This window comes from Bos grunniens, chromosome 15, assembly GCF_055505025.1.
Source record: "Bos grunniens cultivar Pamir isolate PY7600 chromosome 15, Bosgru_T2T1.0, whole genome shotgun sequence".
Lineage (NCBI taxonomy): Eukaryota > Metazoa > Chordata > Mammalia > Artiodactyla > Bovidae > Bos > Bos grunniens.
The window spans coordinates 82,889,649-82,908,769 of NC_141179.1; the positions used below are offsets into that span (position 1 = coordinate 82,889,649).

General features: G+C 46.9%; 1 non-coding gene across 1 annotated transcript; it reads left to right on the plus strand.

The window, feature by feature from the left end:
* The first annotated feature begins 11,122 nt into the window (after positions 1–11,122).
* TRNAF-GAA (transfer RNA phenylalanine (anticodon GAA)) lies at positions 11,123–11,195 on the plus strand. Its single transcript has one exon. It is a non-coding gene; the product is annotated as a tRNA-Phe (tRNA).
* The last annotated feature ends 7,926 nt before the right edge of the window (positions 11,196–19,121 follow it).

Consider the following 19,121-nt stretch of genomic DNA (forward strand, 5'->3'; position numbering starts at 1 on the left):
GCAGTCGTGTCCAACTCTCTGAGACCCCGTGGACTGTACAGTCCATGGGATTCTCCAGGCCAGAACACTGGAGGGGGAGCCTTTCCCTTCTCCAGGGGATCTTCCCAACCCAGCAATGGAACCCAGGTCTCCCGCATTGCAGGCGGGGTAATGTAGGAGATGGGAAGACTGTTTTTTAAATACGCTGAGTGTGGAGCACAGAAGCAGGGTGCAAGGGGTGGGGGAGAAGGAAGCTGAAAGGGGAAGTTGAGCTCAACCGCGAGGGTCTCGGTTTAGATCAGCAACCCTCTTCAAAGTCAACATAAAAGACACCTGGACAAGAAGGAAGGAGAAAAAAAATAAAACTCCCCAGGGATCAGGTTAGTTCTTCTGCCTTAGTCCTAAGGGCAGCTGAAAGGGTCCCCTTGTCCACGTCCAAGCGCAGACCCCCCCCCTTATTCTGATGGTCACAACTGCTGGAGTAGACTTCGGGTGCATCAGAAAATCACCCTGTTCTGCATTTCCCATCTTTGGCAAATTTGCATCATGCAAGAAGGGTTTCAACGTGTTCCTTTTATCCTATCTGTACCCGCACCTCCCTTTCCACACGACTGCCTCCTGGTCTTGCGTCAAGGCCCAGGTCACAGACCACGTCCTTCGTGAAAGCCTCTCTGTGTATGCACCGTGCCCCTCTCCTCTCCGCCGCTGCCCTCCTGGCCACATCGCCGACTGTCACCACGGCGTCTGTTACTGACTGCCGTGAGGACCGCTGCTGAGAACAGCAGCGAGCGCTGATGCTGAACTGGGTGCTCTGCACAAAGCAACTCATCTCACCCCCACGAAACCCACCGCTCTGGAGGCTGGTGTCGTTTCTACCTTACAGAGGAGAGAACTGGAGTTCAGAAAGGAGGCCAAGTGACTCCCCAGTGTGGCAGAGCTGGGAACTGGCCGAGCTGCGATTCAAACCAAACTATTTGAATATAAAAGCCATCAGTTCAGTTCAGTTCAGCTGCTCGGTCGTGTCCAACTCTTTGCGTCCCCATGGACTGCAGCACGCCAGGCCTCCCTGTCCATCACCACCTCCCAGAATTTATTCAAACTCATGTCCATGATGTCGGTGATGCCATCCAACCATCTCATCCTCTGTCGTCCCCTTCTCCTCCTGCCTTCAATAAAAGCCATACATTTTTATTAAATTTTAAAAAATTTGTATGGGGATACAGCTGACTAACAACGCTGTGACAATTTTAGGTGAACAGGGAAGGGACTCAGCCACACACATACATACATCTCTTCTCCCCCAGCTCCCCTCCCGTCCAGGCTGACACATCACGCTGAGCAGAGTTCCCTGAGCTGTACAGAAGGTCCTTGCTGGTCACCTATTTAAAACACAGCACCGTGTACGAGCCATCAAAGGTCCGTTCTGCCACTCTGTGAGTCCCCAGCCATGCTTTCTCTTTCCATAGCTATTACATGACTCAGCACGTCATACAGCGTTACTTATGTCCATGTCTCTGCTCTGCTGGAAGGTGGGCTCCTTGAAGGCCCAGGATGTGTCTTCCCTGGAATAATGTAGATGCTCAGCCAAGGTTACCAGGACGAGAGGAGGGAGGCGGCTAGAGACAGAGATGAAGAGAAGGGAAGGTGGCGTGCACCAGGGTGACCACTGTTCACATCGATGCTTCCCTAACGTTTTCACGGAAATGATGCCAGTTGTCGGGCACACTGGGCTACCTTGGAGGGGGTCTGGATTCCAGGAGAGAGGCACTCTGGGCTGGAGGGAAGTGAGGGAGCATGGCAAGGACTGTGTCTGGCAGCCTCTGTCCTCAGTCACTCTAGTGCTGAAGGGGTCAGTAATTCTTGGTGGCCGTTGGACATTCTGTGCTTTATATGAAGGCTTTAACAAACTATTTCCTAAAGACTGTCTATTAAGTATTTTAGACTTTTGTGTTACAAGGTCTCTGTTGCAACTCTTCAACTCTGCCATTGCAGAGTGGTCTCTGGCTAAAGGGCATCAATACTGCAAAGAGAAAGCACTGGACGTTTTAAGCTGTAAGGTGGTGACGTGTGAGGGTCCACAGTTTTATAAAATTGACAGTTATAGGTGAGACAAAAACAAGTGAGTGGGGCCATGTTCCGATAAAATTTTATTGACAAAAAACAGGTCCCAGACTGTGGGCCACGTCCGCTGACCCCAGATTTATATGAATTTTATGTTTCAGAGCTTTGGGTCCGTCTCCTCTCAGCCTAATTTTTAAACTTTGATGAAGTTGTAGGGAAGGCAAAACTTTACTTCTGCCCGCCTTAGATTTTCAGCCGAAGCTCTCTCTTTTTTTTTTTAATAGTTTATTACAGCACGCACTGCACTTTACTCAGAAAGAAACTGAACCAAAAGTAATTCAAAATGGTGGCTTAAAATTCCAATTTCTGTAGCATCTTCAGCAAGAATAATACATCTGTAGAGAAAGGACTGGATGAACAAAAGCGTAGGCTTCCCAGGTGAGCAAACCATGGGAAGGTAAATCTATGTGGGTTGAAAGGAAAACTAATGGAGTAAAGTTTACCTGCAGATTCGTCTGGTGCCATCTCTGGGCTGATAAGAGTCTGACTTAGAAAAAGTAGAATTTAAATCCTGCCCTTAGGCAGAAAGACAGGAGCTTCTTCTGTGTTTGCTGCTTCTTAACGACCTTTAGCTCAAAATAATTTTGTGGTTTCCTTCAACGTTCAACTTATTAACTTGTACTTTTATGAATGGTCCTTTTGCCACCATATCTAAAAATCTTTGCCTAACTCATTCCACAATGATTGCTCTCCTATATTTTCTTCTTCCGTGTTTTTCGTCTTCCCCACGTCATAAAGGGTCATCTTTATCAGGAGCCCCTTAAGAATGAACACATGTGTCTGTGCTAAGTCACTGCAGCAGTGTCCGACTGTGTGTGACCCCATGGGCCTTAGAAAGCATCACTACAAACAAAGCTAGTGGAGGTGATGGAATTCCAGTTGAGCTGTTTCAAATCCTGGAAGATGATGCTGTGAAAGTGCTGCACTCAATATGCCAGCAAATTTGGAAAACTCAGCAGTGGCCACAGGACTGGAAAAGGTCGGTTTTCATTTCAATCCCAAAGAAAGGCAATGCCAAAGAATCCTCAAACTACTGCACAATTGCACTTGTCTCACACGCTAGTAAAGTAATGCTTAAAATTCTCCAAGCCAGGCTTCAGCAGTACGTGAACCATGAACTTCCGGATGTTCAAGCTGGTTTTAGAAAAGGCAGAGGAACCAGAGATCAAATTGCCAACATCCGCTGGATCATGGAAAAAGCAAGAGAGTTCCAGAAAAACATCTATTTCTGCTTTATTGACTATGCCAAAGCCTTTGACTGTGTGGATCACAATAAACTGTGGAAAATTCTGGAAGAGGTGGGAATACCAGACCACCTGAACTGCTTCTTGAGAAACCTATATGCAGGTCAGGAAGCAATAGTTAGAACTGGACATGGAACAACAGACTGGTTCCAAATAGGAAGAGTACGTCAAGGCTGTATATTGTCACCCTGCTTATTTAACTCATATGCAGAGTACATCATGAGAAATGCTGGGCTGGAAGAAGCACAAACTGGAATCAAGATTGCCAGGAGAAATATCAATAACCTCAGATATGCAGATGACACCACTCTTATGGCAGAAAGTGAAGAGGAACTAAAAAGCCTCTTGATGAAAGTGAAAGTGGAGAGTGAAAATATTGGCTTAAAGCTCAACATTCAGAAAACAAAGATCATGGCATCCAGTCCCATCACTTCATGGGAAATAGATGGAGAAACAGTGGAAACAGTGTTAGACTTTATTTTTTTGGGCTCCAAAATTACTGCAGATGGTGATTGCAGCCATGAAATTAAAAGATGCTTACTCCTTGGAAGGAAAGTTATGACCAACCTAGACAGCATATTGAAAAGCAGAGACATTACTTTGCCAACAAAGGTTCGTCTAGTCAAGGCTATGGTTTTTCCAGTGGTCATATATGGATGTGAGAGTTGGACTGTGAAGAAAGCTGAGTGCCAAAGAATTGATACTTTTGAACTGTGGTGTTGGAGAAGACTCTTGAGAGTCCCTTCAACTGCAAGGAGATCCAACCAGTCCATTCTAAAGGAGGTCAGTCCTGGGTATTCATTGGAAGGAATGATGCTAAAGCTGAAACTCCAATACTTTGGCCACCTCATGTGAAGAGCTGACTCATTGGAAAAGACTCTGATGCTGGGAGGGATTGGGGGCAGGAGGAGAAAGGGACGACAGAGGATGAGATGGCTGGATGGCATCACTGACTCAAAGGACATGGGTTTGAGTGAACTCCAGGAGATGGTGATGGACAGGGAGGCCTGGCATGTTGTGATTCATGGGGTCGCAAAGAGTCGGACACGACTCAGTGACTGAACTGACTGACTGACTGGACTGTAGCCCACTAGGCTCCTCTGTCCATGGGATTCTCTAGGCAAGAATACTGGAGATCTTTTAGACCTAGAGATGGAACCCATGTCTCTTACGTCTCCTGCGTTGGCAGGTGAGTTCTTTACCACTGGTGTCACCTGCAAAGCCCAAAGAATGAATACATGAATAATTGCAATGGAAGAATGGAAAACCCTTCTTTCTTTCACATCTTATCTCCAACTCTCTCTACTCAGGACTCTCCAGACCATGACACTCAGCAGAGATTCCTCCAACTCCGGTCTGAGTTTTGAGCCCCCAGCTTTGCTGATTTGTTTGCCTATGACTTAGTGATTGCCAGCCTTTCAATGCTGCAACACTCTATTCAGAAGAAACACACAGTCCATTTTTATTTGCACCTCCAACTTGTTTTAAAAATAACATCATAATTTTAAAATTAAATTTAAAATTAATTTTCATTGTAAAATTCTCAGAAACTCCATGAGCTAACTAGTGACTATCTGGTTTACACCAGTCTGTCTTCTGTAAAGCACAGGATGGTTTAGACTAAATCTAAAGCTACAGGTAGTGAAACTGTGGCTGAGATAAGGAGTGGGAATGGAAGCTGGGGCTCAGAATTTACCAGGTTCACCCTTGTGAATTTCCCTCCACAACTGCTCAGTTCTGTTATCTATTTCTTTATTTTTTAAAAATAATATGTGGTATTTTATGTAAATGCATATCATAAAATTTTGAAACAGTGAGTTAATCAAGAGGGAACATAAGTGTTGAAAACTTGGAACTAAGATTGAGTTTAGCAGCAAGAATGTTGTAGAAGGAGCCAAATTTACTGAGCTCTCTGGAAGTCAAAATAATGACAAAGACCTCTTTGTTCTACACGACTCACAGTGCCCACGAGATCACAACAATCTCATGTACAAGAGACACGACTCAGTGTCCACGAGATCACAGTGACCCAGTGCACAGGAGACACGACTCACAGAGCCCACGAGATCACAGTGACCCAGTGCACAAGAGACACGACTCACATGCCCACGAGATCACAGTGACCCAGTGCACAGGAGACACGACTCTCAGTGCCCACGAGATCACAGTGACCCAGTGCACAGGAGACACGACTCACAGTGCCCACAAGATCATAGTGTCCCAGTGTCCCAAAGAAGCCAGTTTCAGGGGGAGGCACTGTGTGATGTCCAATAGCAGCTGCCGGGCAGCACGTTGTCCATCAGTCCCCATTCTGTCATCAGCTGGGATGAGTTTCAGCAGCCCCTCCACCCTGTTTCTAAGGGTTCTGAAAGGAACTTGGAGATTCAGGGGTTTCCCCATGTTGCCCCCTCCCCCTTTCCCATCCTTTTTGTCTTTATTTTTTGTCTGCTTGCCTCCAATATTTGGAAACAATGAAAACGGAGTTGTATTGATCATTGCATTTCTTCAAGCACTTATACGAGGCAAAATGAAGCTTGAAACTGTTTCATACATAAAATAATAATATATTTATGAATCCCAGAAGGGCAGGTGACCTAAAAGGATTTAAGAGCTGAGTCATATACCAGAGGCCTCCCAAGAGCTCTTCTGGTTTTCTCCAATCAGCAAGCTTACAGAGCATCTGCTGGGATTCTGCTCATTTCCTGAGCTCTGGAAATGATTCTGATGAGCACAGCACCTTCCATCCTGCCATTCAAAGAGTTCCTGATCAGGTTGGATGAAGAACTCATGCAAAGGGACAGGCTCACAGTTACATGCTGCTAAAGACATTAGCAGAGGAACCAGAGATCAAATAGCCAACTTTGGTTGCATCATAGAGAAAGCAAGTGAATTCCCAAAAGCATCTAATTATTCTTCATTGACTATGCTATCTGTGGGAACTGTGGGAAATTTTTAAAGAGATGCGATTATCAGACCACCTTACCTGCCTCCTGAGAAACCTGCATGCAGGTCAAGAAGCAACAGCCAGAACCGGACATAGAATGGACTATTTCCAAGTTGGGAAAGGAGTACATCAAGGCTGTATATTGTCACCCTGCTAATTTAACTCATATGCAGAGTACATCATGAGAAATGCTAGGATGGATGAAACACAAGCTGGAATCAAGATTGCCGGGAGAAACATCAACAACCTCAGATATGCAGATTATACTACTCTTATGGCAGAAAATGAAGAGGAACTAAAGAGCCTCTTGATGAAGGTGAAAGAGGAGAGTGAAAAAGCTGGCTTAAAACTCAACATTCAGAAAACTAAGATCATGGCATCCGGTTCCATCACTTCATGGCAAATATATGGGAAACAATGGAAACAGTGAGAGACTTTATTTTCTTGGGCTCCAAAATCATGGTGGATGGATACTGCAGCTATGAAATTAAAAGAGCCTTGCTCCTTGGAAGAAAATCTATGACAAACCTAGACAGTGTATTAAAAAGCAGAGACATCACTTTGCCAACAGTCATGTAGGGATGTGAGGTTTGGGCCATAAGGAAAGCTGAGTGACAAAGAATTGATGCTTCTGGACTGTGATGTTGGATAAGACTCGGGAGAGCCCCTTGCACTGCAAGGAGGTCAAACCAGTCAATTCTAAAGGAGATCAGTCCTGACTATTCACTGGAAGGACTCATGCAGAAGCTGAAGCTTGAATACTTCAGCCATCTGATATGAAGAGCCAACTTGTTGGAAAAGACCCTGATGCTGGGAAAGATTGAGGGCAGGAGGAGAAGGGGACAACAGAGGAGAAGATGGTTGGATGACATCATTGACTCGATGGACATAAGTTTGAGCAAACTCTGGGAGATAGTGAAGGACAGGGGAGCCTGGCGTGCTGCAGTCCATGGAGTCCCAAAGGGTTGGACGTGACTGAGTGACGGAACAACAACGAAACATCAGTGTGAATCTGCCTTTAATGCAGAAGATGCCATTCAATCCCTGGGTCAGGAAGATCCCCTGGAGAAGGAAATGCCAACCCACTCCACTATGCTTGCCTGGAGAATGTCATGGACAGAGGAGCCTGGCGGGCTACAGTCCATGGTTTGGACACAACTGAGCACTAGCACTAACCAACACAAACCAAACAATTTTTAATTGTAGTTTTTCACAGTGGCTCCAGATATAAGATTGAGATGTGAAATCATCAAGGAGACCAATTCCTATCAAGCGAAGCGCAAGTCTAATAGTCCGAGCAGACCAGGGACACATTGGGTTGCCTCTGAAGGTCATGGGCTCCCTGTTCTCAAGCTGCTCAAGCAGATACCACTGGGTGGACAGGCTGCACACAGACCCCAACCCCGGCAGCCCTGAACGTCCAGGAATTCATCTCCAGGTCTGTCCACAGACACGGGATGCTCTGTGACCCTCTCCCAACGTCTTGACTCTCCCCAGTCTTTGGGCTGCTCCAGGTTTGTGATACCCTTTTCCACAGAAGCAGGATCAGCCCATTCAAGCTTCAGGCACTGGTGGACAGGTGGACCAATTTTAACACAGACATCATTCGGCCACCAAAACAGGGAGGAGTGTGTGTTCTTTTGTGGAAACCCCACTTGATTGCCCTGTGATATTTACAACAGGGCTGAAATTAACAAGCGCTCTGTTTGCATAAATTCCCTAGTATTCTGGAGACCCTTCTTTTTCTTTCTTTTCCTAACCATCCAGAAAATGACAGATAACCTTAATCATGATACCAACACTTACCAAGTCTGTTTGAAAGATCCAGGGCCTTGGTAAGAGGGCCCTGTCTGGCCAGGGATTTTCAGCTGGAAGTAGCATTTACAGATTCAAGGGGAAAGCATCTTTGAGGCCATCTGTGGAAAAAAAGATGGGTTCTTTGGAAGCACAGCCCCTGGTAACCAAGGTAATAGGGTGAAACTATTCTTTTTTGGCTTATGAATAACCGATCTGCTAGAACACTCTTCTACCCACTCTTTGCCTGAGTAGGTCATGTTCATCCTTGATGTTTTAGCCTAAAGCCCACTTCCCCTTTTCTTTTATATTTATTGATTTATTTGGCAGGGTTGAGTCCTAGCTGTAGCATGCAGGATCTTTGACCTTCATGGTGGCACATGGCATCTTGAGTTTCAGCACGTGAACACTTAGTTGAAGCACGGGGGATCTAGTTCCCTGGCCAGGGATTGAACCCATGGCCCCTGCACTGGAAGCTTAGAGTCCTAGACGCTGGAGCTGCAGGGAAGTCACTTAAAGCCCACTTTCTAAGAGAGGCCCTTCTTATTCCCAAGCAGAGTCCAGAGCTGGGGCAAACGGTGCAGCAGAGCCCAAAGGGGCAGCAGCTGGAGGCGGTCAGCCCCCTGCCGCCCGCAGAGCCGGCTCTCTCACAGGAGATGTGAGAGCTACACCGCCATTCTTGCCTCCATGCACTGCTCCAAGATTGTTGAATGTGAATACTGTTTTCCTCCTTGAGTCATTTCTTTGGAATAAATTCCCAGACATGGAGACGTTGAATTAAGGAAGAATTGAACAATGGCCAGGTTCTGAGACCCAGACCCAGGACGACCTGCTGAGGGGCGGCCCAGCGACCACGTCAGTTTCCCAATCTCTCCTCCATAGAACCCCATGTACGCAGCCTGTGTGCGTAAACAGGTATACGTGGCCGGCCCAGGAAGAAACTGACGGGAGACACTGACACCCCCACTTCCAGATAGACGCACGCTAGCTCGCTTCAGTCACGTCTGACTCTCTGCGACCCCATGGACTGTCACCCACCAGGCTCCTCTGTCCATGGGATTCTCCAGGCAAGAACACTGGAGTGGGCTGCCTGATGTACCGTGAACTGTGGAATCAAGAAAGAGAAGACAGGACTTACCTGGTGGAACAGTGGATGAGAACCTGTCTCCCAATCCAAGGGAAAATGGTTCGATCCCTGGTCTGGGAAGATTCCACAAGACCAGAAGCAACTTAGCCCAAGCACCACAACGACTGAGCCCGAGTGCCTAGGACCCAAGCTCTGCAACAGGAGAAGCCACCACGATGAGAAGCGGGGCATCACACAACATAATCCCTGCTTGCTGCAACTAGAGAAAGCCGGTGTGCAGCAATGAAGGGCCAGCACAGCCAAAAATAAACAAAAAGGTAAATAAAATTACCAAAAAATGCCCTATAACCCTTAGATTAAAGAAAAAAGGAAAGAGAGAGAAGACATGTACAAAAATAGCTGCTGCAAAAAGGAAGGAGATCCTCAGGCCCTGCTGCTGCTGTTCAGTCGCTCAGTCGTGTCCGACTCTCTGCGACCCCATGGACTGCAGCACGCCAGGCCTCCCTGTCCTTCACCAACTCCCAGAGTTTGCTCAGACTCATGTCCATTGAGTCGGTGATGCCATCCAACCATCTCATTCTCTGTCGTCCCCTTCTCCTGCCTTCAATCTTTCCCAGCATCAGGGTCTTTTCCAATGAGTCAGCTCTTCACATCAGGTGGCCAAAGTGTTGGAGTTTCAGCTTCAGCATCAGTCCTTCCAGTGAATATTCAGGGTTGATTTTCTTTAGGATGGACTGATACATGCTATAGCACAGATGAAACTTGAAGACGTTAAGCTAACTGAAATACATTAAGCGGCTTGAAACAAGCCAGTCACAAAAAGGAACATGATGTGTGGTTCCACTTACCTTGGGTATCTAGTATAATCAGTTCTTAGAGACAGAAAGTAGAGAGCTGTCCCAGGGACTGAGGCGGGCAGAGTGGGGACCGGGAGGTGCTACATGAGTGTGGAGCTTCAATTTTGAAAGAGGAAAAAGTTCTGGACACTGGTTCCACAACACCGGATACACTTAACACTACTGAACAACACGACCAGAACGGGGTAAGAGGGTACATCCGCTACGCGTTTGTCACCGTGAGTGAGGGAAAAGGAAAAAGACTTTCTGGCTCACAGAACAGCCTGCCAGGTGCTGTCTGCACTGCCTTCTGCCAGGTACTACCCGCTTTCAGAATAAAATGCCACCGGGGGAGCCATTCCACACTGTGCATGGAAGCTCAACATTCAGGAAACGAAGGTCATGGCGTCCGGTCCCATCACTTCATGGCAAACAGATGGGGAAACAGTGGAAACAGTGACAGACTATTTGGGGGGCTCCAAAATCACTGCAGATGGTGACTGCAGCCATGAAATTAAAAGACGCTTACTCCTTGGAAGCAAAGTTATGACCAACCTAGACAGCATATTAAAAAGCAGAGAGATTCCTTTGTCAACAAGGGTCCGTCTAGTCAAGGCTAGGGTTTTTCCAGTGGTCATGTATGGATGTGAGAGTTGGACTAAGAAGAAAGCTGAGCACTGAAGAATTGATGCTTTTGAACTGTGGTGTTGGGGAAGACTCTTGAGAGTCCCTTGTACTGCAAGGAGATCTAACCAGTCCATCCTAAAGGAAATCAGTCTTGATTATTCATTGGAAGGACTCATGTGAAGCTGAAACTCCAATACTTTGGCCACCTGATGCTAAGAACCAACTCATTGGAAAAGACCCCGATGCTGGAAAAGATTGAAAGCAGGAGGAGAAGGGGACGACAGAGGATGAGATGGTTGGATGGCATCACTGATTCAATGGATATGAGTTTGAGTAAACTCCGGGAGTTGGTGATGGACAGGGAGGCCTGGCTCCAGTCCATGAGTTTGTAAAGAGTCAGACACGACTGAGCACGTGAACTGAACTGAGGGGGAGCCATTTACACTCATTGTCAGGGCTTTTAAATACAGGCAGAGAAGGAGAAAAAATAGTTGAAATAGCTCAGTTGGGAGAGCGTTAGACTGAAGATCTAAAGGTCCCTGGTTCAGTCCCAGGTTTCGGCAGTGGTTTTGGGCTTCTCTTGGGGCTCAACTGGTAAAGAATCCACCTGCAATATGGTAGACCTGGCCGGGTTCGATCCCTGGCTTGGGAAGATGCCCTGGAGAAGGGAAAGGCTACCCTCTCCAGTATTCTGGCCTGGGTCAGAAAGAATCGGGCAGGAGTGAGAGACTTCCCCTTTCATTTCACTTGCAGAGAAGGAGGGCTGGGGGAATTGAGAGAGTAGCGCTGACGTGCGTTCACTATCACGTGCGAAACAGGCAGCTTGCGGGAAGCTGCTTCCCAGCACAGGGAGCTCTGCTCTGCGCTCTGTGATGACCTTCGTGGGGGGCTCAAGAGGGAGGGATGTGTGTATGTTCACTGCTGATTCATACTGCTGTACAGTGAAGCCAGCACAGCATTGTAAAGGAAATGTATCTCATCAAAAACCTGCAGCACAAACCAAAAGGGCTGAAAGCCATCCCTCACTTTTTCCCCTTACACTTGTCCCTGTGGCCATATGTTCACATCATCTAAAAAGTTATTCCAGCCTCTATTAGATAACTTGAGTGATTTGAAACATAAAAAGCTAGATTCCAGGGCAAAGAGAGGGGAATAAATTAGGAGTTGCTAATATGGGTATGAGAGAGGCCTGAATACGTGGGCACACTTTGTTCTTCTCGCTCATTGTTGGCCAGTGGTGGAGCTGTGTCCGGCTCTTTGGAATCCGATGGACTGCAGCACACCAGACTTCCCTGTCCTTCACTATCTCCCTGAGTTTGCTCAAGCTCAAGTCCACTGAGTCGATGATGCCATCCAACCATCTCAGCCTCTGTGGCCCCTTTCCCTTCTTGCCCTCAATCTTTCCTGGCATCAGGGTCTTTGCAATGAGTTGGTTCTTCGCGTCAGGTGGCCAAACATACGAAATAGATAAACAAGAGCCACTGCACAGCACAGGAGCTACGGGGCTTCCCTCCTGGCTCAGATGGTAAAGAATCTGCCTGCCACGGGGGAGAAGCGGGCTCAATCCCTGGGTTGGAAGATCCCCTGGAGAAGGGAATGGCAACCCACTCCAGTCTTCTTGCCTGGAGAGGAGCCTGACGTGCTCTAGTCCATGGGGTTGCAAAGAGTCCATCAATAAGTTTATAATGAGAAAGAATCTAAAAAGAATATACATATATATGTATCTCTCTTTGCTCTCTCTTTAGTCGCTAAGTTGTGTCCGACTTGCGACCCCATGGACTGTAGCCCGCCAGGCTCCTCTGTCCATGAGATTCTCCAGGCAAGAATACTGGAGTGAGTTGCCATTTCCTTCTCCCAACCCAGGGGTTGAACCTGGGTCTCCTGCATCAGCGGGCAGATTCTTTACCGACTGAGATATGAGGGAAGGCCTGCTGTCTCCTCTACGACGTAGTATATATAATGGATGTTATATATATGTGTGTGTGTGTATATATATAAATCTGAATCACTTTGCTGTACAACTGTAACTAACACATAGTAAATCAAATATATTTCAATACAAAAAAGATTTTAATAATAACATTTTAAAAATATTTTTTTAAAGCTCTCAGGATAGGACTTCCCTGTCAGTCCAATGGTTAAGACTCCACAAATCTTGACTTGCCTGGTGACTCACAGGGTAAAGAATCTGTCTACAATGCAGGAGAGCCTGAGTTCGATCCCTGGGTCAGGAAAATCTCCTGGAGAAGGAAATGGCAACCCATTTCAGTATTCTTGTCTGGAGAAACCCATGGACAGAGGAGCCTGGGGGGCTACAATCCATACAGTCCCTGGGGTCACAAGGACTGAGCGACCAACACTTCCACTTCCCTCGATTCTGCTGCAGGGGGCGTAGTTCAACCCCTGATCCGGCAGGGGGCGTAGTTCACCCCTGATCCTGATCCGGCAGGGGGCGTAGTTCACCCCTGATCCGGCAGGGGGCGTAGTTCAACCCCTGATCCGGGAACCAAGATCTCACACAGCGCACTGCGTGGTCACAGAAATGAAAAACGGAAAAGATTTTAAAGAAAAGCTGTCGGGCTTCCCAGGTGCCGCTGGTGGTAAAGAACCCACCTACACTGAGGAAGACTAACAAGACATGGATTTACTCCCTGGGTTGGGAAGACCCCCTGGAGAAGGGAATGGTTACCCACTCCAGTACTCCTGCCTGGAGAATCCCATGGACGGAAGAGCCTGGCAGGCTGCAGTCCACGGGGTCACAAGGAGTTGGGCAGGACTGAAGCACTTGGCACGTGTGTTCTTAAATATTCTAGTAGACATATTAATCACAGCAAAATCAAACAGTGGGAAGTAATAAAAGAAAAGTGATTTAATTTCTATAAGGCAAGACGCGATCTCCTGGCAGTAGTGTATATCATACATTTTTCTGATCCTCGGCAGAGTTTTTCCTAAACTGCTGTCTCACCTAAAAAGGCCCACTGGACATAAAGCAGGTTGAATTTATGGAAGGCGCTTCAGGAGGAGGCCAGAAAAAGCTGGAAATTTCCATTCTGGAAGCTGCATGTGTTCTTGCCCACTCCAGCAGGGAACTAGGCGATTTCTGCTTCCCACTCTGGCCACGGGAAGGCAGTGGAGTGAGATAATGCAAAAAAGCTCCACCAAGGAGTGGCTATCAAGGTAAGTCTAAAGTACTTGTATTTGGTGGTCTGCTGCTGTGTGACAAACGACCCCCACAACTGCTGGCTTAAGATAGCAAGTCTGTGTGATTAACTATTCTGGGTTTAGCTGAATGCTTTTTTAAAAAATTAAGTAATTAATTTGGTTGTACAGGTTTTAGTTGAGGCATGTGAGGTCTTGTTCCCTGATCCAGGATCCAACTCTGGCCCCCTGAGTCTTAGCCACTGGGCCCCCAGGGAAGCTCCTGGACACTCTTTCTATCCAGGGGACATTGGGTGGGAGCTCACCTACGTAGTCTCTGCAGAGATGACGCAAAGGCTGACTGAAACCGGGATGCTGGCAGAGCAACCCTGCAGCTGTCCAAATAGTTCCCTGGTCTGGCCCGCTCTGCGCAGCGTCCACAGGAGAATAGCTGGATGGCTCGGGGCTGTGGGGGTGGCATGCTTCCTTGTTTCTAGGTCTTACATTTAGGCCCAGTGATGGCCCAGCTGAATGCCTACCACGTTGAATCAGTTACAGCAAGTTACAGTGCCAGTCCAGGTTCACTGTGGGTTAGGACCTCACAGGGCATGTGAATCCTGGGAGGGATGGGTAATTAAGGACCACTGGAGACTGGTTCCAAGAACAGGTGTGGAAAAGGCACTGAGACACAGAAGGAAGAGCAGAGAGAAAAGCAAGGAAAACACAGAGTATCTAAAGACACAAAAGAACGAGGGCTGGTGCATGGCTTCTTAAAAAGAGTCCGTGGGCAATGGGTTTGTGTAATAAGTGAGGCAACAGTCAACTCTGAGGGACCTTGTACCTTAGGCTCAGCAATTTGGACGTGATTTTGTCCAGGAGTTCTCTGATCAAACTGCGCCCTGGAATCTCCTGGAGACCAGGGAATGCCAGCTCCCCAAATATTATCAGAACAACCCCCTGATGAGACAAGGAGAACTCCATCTCCGCAGAGATTTGGCAGCCTCTCAGAGGAGGAAGGGCAAGGTTAGAATTGATTGAAAATGGGACGTTTGGTTTAAGGCGTGTCCCTCACCGGGGGAGTGGGGAAGGTCCTTTTAAAAATTTATTCATTTGTCTAGGCCTTATGTAACCTAGCCCGCTAGTTGCAGCATGCCAACTCTTAGCTGTGACATGGGGGGTCTAGTTCCCTGACCAGGCATGGAACCTGGGACCCCTGCGTTGGGAGCACAGAGTCTTAGCCCCTGGAGCGCTAGGGAAGTCCTGGGATGAAGGTGGGGGTGGTCTTGATTCAGATTGAGCAGAGATCAGAACGCAACAGTCGAAGGCTGGCAGCAGAAGCAAGGGAAGGCAGAGAAATTACATAACCTTAGGGCACAAACTGGTGAGGCTATCCTCGAGGAGCTGAGGAATACTTTGGAAAATTTCAGTGGTGAATAACTAGGCCACTTGTCTAGGGAAGAACCTCCTGGAACAGTAAAGTGATGCTAATGAGAGGATGGAGTGGTGGGTTATGATGAAGAGTAAGCTCTGTGGAGCATAGGTAGTATGGGTCTCAGAACATGGTCAACATACAGATTCTCAGAACTCACGTTCAAAAGCTCCTGTTCGGTGGAACCCAAAACCCTCTATTTTTCACAGGCTTGGAATCAAGGCTATAAGCTGGTGGGTAGCAGGGCAGGTCCCCACAAACAGGAGGCTTTGGCATTTTGCTTATTTTGAGCTAAAAGCATTTGAAAAGTAGCAAATGCTGGAAGAGACTCCTTTTGAGCTTTCCTTATCTGCCTGAAGACAGATAATCTCAAAGGAACTTTATCATCATAAACCCCCTCACGAAGAGTTCATCATCCAGGGAAGATGGACTCAACACAAGTTAACACTGGACAGACCCAGATGAACTTTATCACAATCACATCTCCCACCTGTCTCCTAAGGGCCCATTCACCTTTCCTAAAAATCACTTGCTGTTCCTGAAGATAGCTGTCCCCAGTTTGGCACCCGGTTCTGGTGTTGTGGAAGACAATTTTTCATGGTCCAGAGAGCACGGGGGGATAGTTTCAAGATGATTCAAAATTGTGACATGTGTGTGCATTTTGTTTCTATTGTTATTGCATCAGCTTCACCTCAGATCATCAGGTATTAGATCCTAGAGGCTGCAGACCCTTGCCCTAAGGAGTCTCCATGTGACACTCCTCTTTTCCTATTAAGAGGATATTTAAGCCTAAATTCCAAAGCCAACCTCTTTAAGCTATTCATTTCCCCCTAGCTCTCTCTCACACATACATGAAGTAGACATGTTTTAAATGTGTCTTTCTCTTGTCGATCCATCTTTTATTACAGAGGATCACAGTCAAGCTCTGAAAGGTGGAGGGAAATTATTTTTCCTCTTCTACCAAGCTACAAACCTCTGTGTATGCTTGCTCAGTCATGTCAACTCTGCGACCTGTAGTCCACCGAGCTCCTCTGTCCATGAGATTTTCCCAGCAAGAGCACTGCAGTGGGTTGCTGTTTCCTCCTCTGGGAGATCTTCCTAACCCAAGAACTGAACTTGAATCTCCTGCATCTCTTACACGGGCAGGTGGACTCTTTACCACTGAGCCACTTTGGAATTTTATTAACCATTGTAAGTTGAGATATAATGATTCTGGGTAGGGCTAGTCCCAGTGGTGAAGACTCCAAGCTTCCACCACAGGGGACCACAGTTTCATCCCTGGTTCTGGAAGTTCTACCAGCTACAAGGTTCAGCCAAAACAAACAAATAAAAAATATATATAATGATGGTATAAATACAGGTTAAATCAGGGATGTGGTCAGGGTTTTCCTGGATTTTATGTCCCCTGTCAGTTTCCTCAAGTCTTTGATGATTCTAGGTCTTCTCCAAGCTACTAGTGACCAGTGAAGTTGCTCAGTCGTGTCCAACTCTTTGCGACCCCATGGACTGGTAGCCTACCAGGCTCCTTCATCCATGGGATTTTCCAGGCAAGAATACTGGAGTGGGTTGCCATTTCTTTCTCGAGGGGATCTTCCTGACCCAGGGATCGAACCCAGGTGTCCCACATTGCAGGCAGATGCTTTACCGTCTGAGCTTTTCAAGCTAAGCTGCAGAGAATACATGTATCCATTGCCAGGTGAGGCAAACCCAGGAAGAATCCTTGGGGAAAAGTACCACAGGAAAGGCAGGGAGAATTCAAGAGGCAGTGATTCCAAGGTGCTGGGGATGGAGGGAAGGAAGGGGAGCTGGTCTTTGATCCTGCAAGTCCCTTGGTCAGGTGACTATTAGGTGTGGATGGCAGGGTGGGGGTGGGGGTGCTCCCAGAGGAGACAGGAGTTACTTAGATAACTCATAATCCCCATCAGCTCAAATTCAGGATGTTGAAATCCTGAAGTCTGGTCTGCCTATGATACTGGGGCTTCTCAGGTGACTGAGCGATAAAGAATCTACCTGCTAATGCAGGGTTCTATCCCTGCATCAGGAAGATACCCTGGAGGAGGTATCCACTCCAGTCTTCTTGCCTGGAGAATTCCATAGACAGAGGAGCCTGGTGGGCTACAGGCCACAGGGTTGCAAAGAGTCAGCTACAGCTGAGCAAATGAGCATGCAAACCCTTGGTACTGAAGTATAAACAGAACAAACTAAAAGTCCCCCAGACCCTTTGGCATATCTGACCCTTAGTTGGTATCAGTTCAGTTCAGTTGAGTTCAGTCACTCAGTCATGTCCAACTCTTTGCGACCCCATGTATGGCAGCACACCAGGCCTCCCTGTCCATCATCTACTCCCAGAGTTCACTCAGACTCACTCCATTGAGTCAGTGATGCCATCCAGCCATCTCATCCTCTGTCGTCCCCTGCTCCTCCTGCCTCCAATCCCTCCCAGCATCAGAGTCTTTTCCAATGAGTCAGCTCTTCACATGAGGTGGCCAAAGTACTGGAGTTTCAGCTTCAGCATCATTCCCTCCAAAGAAATTCCAGGACTGATCTCCTTCAGAATGGACTGGTTGGATCTCCTTGCAGTCCAAGGGACTCTCAAGAGTCTTCTCCAACACCACAGTTCAAAAGCATCAATTTTTCAGCACTCAGCTTTCTTCACAGTCCAACTCCCACATCCATACCTGACCACTTGACAAAACATAGCCTTGACTAGATGGACCTTTGTTGGCAAAGTAATATCTCTGCTTTTCAATATATGATCTAGATTGGTCATAACTTTCCTTCCAAGGAGTAAGCGTCTTTTAATTTCATGGCTGCAGTCACCATCTGCAGTGATTTTGGAGCCCTAAAAAATAAAGTCTGACACTGTTTCCACTGTTTCCCCATCTATTTCCCATGAAGTGATGGGACCAGATGCCATGATCTTTGTTTTCTGAATGTTGAGCTTTAAGCCAACTTCTTCACTCTCCTCTTTCACTTTCATCAAGAGGCTTTTGAGTTCCTCTTCACTTTCTGCCATAAGGGTGGTGTCATCTGCATATCTGAGGTTATTGATATTTCTCCCAGAAATCTTGATTCCAGCTTGTGCTTCGTCCAGCCCAGCGTTTCTCATGATGTACTCTGCATAGAAGTTAAATAAGCAGGGTGACAATATACAGCCTTGACGTACTCCTTTTCCTATATGGAACCAGTTTGTTGTTCCACGTCCATTTCTAACTGTTGCTTCCTGACCTGCATATAGGTTTCTCAAGAGGTGGTCTGGTATTCTCACCTCTTTCAGAATTTTCCACAGTTTATTGTGATCCACACAGTCAAAGGCTTTGGCATAGTCAATAAAACAGAAGTAGATGTTTTTTTCTGGAACTCTCTTGCTTTTACCATGATACAGCGGATGTTGGCAATTTGATCTCTGGTTCCTCTGGCTTTTCTAAAACCAGCTTGAACATCTGGAAGTTCATGGTTCATGTATTGCTGAAGCCTGTCTTGGAGAATTTTGAGCATTACTTTACTAGCGTGTGAGATGAGTGCAATTGTGCGGTAGTTTGAGCATTCTTTGGCATCGCCTTTCTTTGGGACTGGAATGAAAACTGACCTTTTCCAGTCCTGTGGCCACTGCTGAGTTTTCCACATTTGCTGGCATATTGAGTGCAGCACTTTCACAGCATCATCTTTCAGGATTTGAAATAGCTCAACTGGAAATCCATCACCTCCACTAGCTTTGTTTGTAGTGATGCTTTCTAAGGCCCACTTGACTTCACATTCCAGGATATCTGGCTCTAGGTCAGTGATCACACCATCATGATTATCTGGGTCATGAAGATCTTTTTTGTACAGTTCTTCTGTGTATTCCTGCCACCTCTTCTTAATATCTTCTGCTTCTGTTAGGTCCATACCATTTCTGTCCTTTATCGAGCCCATCTTTGCA